Source organism: Nomascus leucogenys, chromosome 18 (genome assembly GCF_006542625.1).
Source record: "Nomascus leucogenys isolate Asia chromosome 18, Asia_NLE_v1, whole genome shotgun sequence".
Lineage (NCBI taxonomy): Eukaryota > Metazoa > Chordata > Mammalia > Primates > Hylobatidae > Nomascus > Nomascus leucogenys.
Genome location: NC_044398.1, coordinates 67,568,810 through 67,573,076, shown reverse-complemented (window position 1 = coordinate 67,573,076; position 4,267 = coordinate 67,568,810). Strand labels below are relative to the sequence as shown.

Genomic DNA, 4,267 nt, shown 5'->3' with positions numbered 1-4,267 from the left:
GCATACAGTTACCATAGAAGTATACAGTACCCCCTCCCCTCAGTTAGGCTATGTAGTTGTCTTTGCCACTGTTGCTCAGTAAGTTCCAATGGTTCTACCTTGAAATAGGTAACAGTCTTTGGAAAAAGTCATTCTAGGTTGTACAAAGGCTCTATGTATACAGTTTGTCACAAGTAACAAAGCTTCTTTCCAAAATTAAAAAAAAAAAAGTCTGTATTTGTTTTGGTATTTTTTTTATTTTTCAATTTTTTGCAAAGCAATATAGCAACAATTGTGATTGTAGAACTTGCCTGGGGTTGTGATCACAACCATCATAAACATCATTTGCATATCAGTAAGAAAAACAAAACAGGAGGGGATGAGTTCTTACAAAAAAAAGTGGATTCTAGAGATTTCACTCTGTCTGCATTTCTCCTTTCATGCAAGTTCTCCTTTAGCTTAGCTGACTGCAATCTTGTTTTCTTCCAGGAAGTGAGGAAACTGGTTTTGGGAATACTGTCAGTAGCACCTGGTTTTTCCACATCTGCACTGATACCTGATTGGGAGCCATCCATCTTGGAGTAGGCGAATCTGCTACTGCAGCACCACGGCATTGGCGAACTTCTTCTGGCAGATGGGGCAAGAATGCTGCGTCTTAATGGACGTGTTGGTTCAGTAAACCCCAAGGTGTGTCTTCAGGTTACCTTTGGTAGAAATGACTTGGCCACAGATCTCACACTAGTATGATCTCTCCCCGTTGTGGGTGCAGTAATGCATCTTGAGGGAGCTCTGGCAGCTTAAGACTTGGTCGCAAATGAGACATTCGTTGGGTTCGGTGGTCCCATTACCTTGGAAGCCACCAGTCCTTTGGGAATTATGGTTTGGTCCCACCCCAGGATGTGTGGGTCCACTCTCACTTTCTGGAGAAGGCCCAGGCTGCAAGTTGCTTGGCCGGGGGCCACCCTTGAGGTCCTTGGGGTTAGTCAACAAACAGGGATTCTCAGGTAGCCCTACCAAGGGGGTTACAAGGACAGGTTTGCTGTCTAGAGAGAGACTTGATTCATCTACAGGGAGGGGTACAGAGAGTGCACAGGGGATGCCATTGCCTGTCGCCACTTTGTCCTGGAGCTCGGCCAACAGCTGGGGGTTTGCCTTCACCTGGGGATGTCGGCAAAAGTGCACCTTGAGGTCGTTCTTGGTGGTGAAACCATGACCACAGACAGAGCACACGAAGGAAGGGTCTCTCTCCGGTGGGAGTGGAAGTGGATCTGCTAGGAGTTATCAGTCCCGAAAACCTTGCTACAGTACTTACACTTGTGCTTGTAGAGGACGGCATCATCTTTGGATTTGACATCTACCACGGAGATGTCCGGTGGCTTCCCTTCCCTTGGATGGGTCTAGCGCCACAGTGGAGAAAGGGCTCTGGAAGAGCACCGAGCCCGGGGCCTGAGGATGTAAAGCACTGGGGAGGCGGGACATGACATTTAGGAGCACCCGGGTCCCATCCGGCTTTGGAACAAAGGGCGTCAGCCCTGGGGACAGGGAGCTGGTGGCAGAAGGGACGCTGGTGTGAGGTAGCTTGGCTTGTTTCAAGGCGTCCAGAGACAGACCTTGGCTTCCAGCTTTCTGGCTGAGCAAAACCACAGCTGCAGAAACCTGCTGGGACATGTGGTTGCCCAAGGTCTTCAGGGTGTCAGCCCCGCCCCGCTGGAGTGCAGGCTTGAGAGGCTCATGTGTTCACCGGGATGCGGATCTGCTCGGTGAGCTGGGTCTGCTGTAGCTGCTTCTGCTGCTACAGACACAGCATCGGCTCGAGGATGCTGTTGGTGCCAGGCACAGGGGCAGGCAGGGCATCTGTGCTCCGCTGATTCACCGCCACCTTGGTGCCCCATAGTGCCTGCAAGGACAGGTTAATGTTGGCCACTTTGCCTTTGGTTAAATATCTTATGTACTCGGGGGTGGGTGGCAGGGCCGTCTCTGCCATTAGATACCTCGCAGATTCCGCACCAGCTTCTCCTTCATGTCCTCTGAGCTGCCCCCATTCTCCCTGTGGCCATCCTCACTGCTTGGAATGGGTGGCTGGTGGCTCAGTACAGCTTCAGAGATGTCTTCTGAAGGCACTGGACCCTCGCCATCATTCATGATGAAGACGGGTGGATTTTTAGTGCAATTTTTCTTATGTTCCAAGAACTCAGAGATGCTAAAGAACTTTTCTCATAGACTTGTGTTTTCTCATAGACTTGCGTTTTCTCCCACCGAGCACCAAGCTCCCCCGCCGCCGACACCGCGGGGGCCACATCTACAAACTCCCGGGTCGGGTCGGCTGCTGCAGCTGCCGCTTGCCCTGGTCCTCCTCCGAGATGATGTGCTGGGATTTCGCCTGCTTGGGCCTCGACATGGTGCGAGCAACCAGGCGCCAGGAGAGCCGCAGTTATTTGCTCTCTCTGCCACAAATGCCAGAGTTGGGAAATTTACCCACCTTCCCAGCTCATTTTCATTCTGACTTATGTGGACCCTCCCTCTAGCCCCAGAAGAATACTTTTCTGTACTGCCAAGAATATATTGTGATTTGAGAATCTTTCTTTAACAAAATTTACGTGTTTATTAGTTTTCCATCATTGTACAAATCTTCCTGTCTATGACTACCTTACCGACCCCACGCCCCCGCCACAAATCAAAAGTATAAATATTAGAAAAGTAAACCTATAAATATGACAAAGATGCAAAATGGCCAGTTTTGTCATAGGTCAGTTCTTAACATTGAAAATCCTTCTGCCGGTATCTTTTATTTTCTGCTATTATCTTATATTTGTTTTTCACGAGGACCCATAAGAATACAGAAGAAGAAAACTTAGATCCAAAGGACTCTCAAACAACAGTGGTGTTGGGACACTATTTAGCTTTTTCTACGGCTGGAAAAGGAGAGCTCATGTGGGTTTTCACAGCTTCCTTAAAAATGCAGGACTATGCCGGGCGCGGTGGCTCACGCTTGTAATCCCAGCACTTTGGGAGGCCGAGGCGGGTGGATCACGAGGTCAGGAGATCGAGACCATGGTGAAACCCCGTCTCTACTAAAAATGCAAAAAATTAGCCGGGCGTGGTGGCGGGTGCCTGTAGTCCCAGCTACTCGGAGAGGCTGAGGCAGGAGAATGGCGTGAACCCGGGAGGCGGAGCTTGCAGTGAGCCGAGATCGCGCCACTGCACTCCAGCCTGGGCGACAGAGCGAGACTCCGTCTCAAAAAAAAAAAAAAAAAAAAAAATGCAGGACTATGACTCCAAGCTCTCAAAATATCTGGAGGGAGAGCTGTGAGCATACTGGAGAATTCACTGAGAAATCTGGGCTCGAAGGACAACAAATTATCATTCTCTAAAAAGAACAGGAGTGGGCATCTGGGCACTGGTAGCTTTCTTTCTAAGAAAGAAATTGTTCTGCTTTTTGAGTAAGACAAGACAGAGCCATAGGTGAAACTCTATACATACTACTAAGAGTGAATTAAACATTTATATCAGATATGCTATATAGCGTGTCTCTATAAATATATTTATTGATTATCCTAAATCATATTATTTTAAACAGTCAAGGGTTTTAGCTAACAAAGATAAGTTTTTTTTAATTCTACATAGAATAAAAGACTAGAATTCCTTCTTAGGTAGTATCCCATTCCCACATGCCTCACAAGTTGGATCTTGGAAACCATGACGCTCTTACCACTCCTTTGCTGGTGCTGGAGACGATTGCCAAGTGCAGCTACTGAAAGGAAAATTTTAACTGTGAAGCATCAAAGTTGCCAGGAGCTTCGAAGCTCTGAAGCAGAATCTATTGTTGCTTTGTTTTTGCTTTGTTCGTTCTGTTTGACAACATTTAGACAAAGTTAAAGAAGACAAAAAGTAGATAGAAGACAAAGACTAACAAAGGAAAGTCCAGAAAGACCATCCAAAACAAAGACCCTCTAGTTCCAAGTCCTTTCTATTTCTATATAAACTCGAGGCATTCAGTCACTAGTCTTTTATACTTGTGTCTTCTTGACTTGAATTAAAATGTGTCATGCTGGCCGGGCACGGTGGCTCACGCTTGTAATCCCAGCACTTTGGGAGGCCGAGGTGGGCGGATCACGAGGTCAGGAGATCGAGACCACGGTGAAACCCTGTCTCTACTAAAATACAAAAAAATTAGCCAGGCGTGGTGGCGGGTGCCTGTAGTCCTAGCTACTCGGAGAGGCTGAGGCAGGAGAATGGCGTGAACCTGGGAAGCGGAGCTTGCAGTTAGCCGAGATAGCACCACTGCACT

At 47.8% G+C, this 4,267-nt stretch overlaps 1 pseudogene; it reads right to left on the bottom strand.

Moving 5' to 3' along the window:
* Positions 1-498: 498 nt before the first annotated feature.
* On the bottom strand, positions 499-2,377 carry LOC100579503 (annotated as a pseudogene).
* Positions 2,378-4,267: the final 1,890 nt, after the last annotated feature.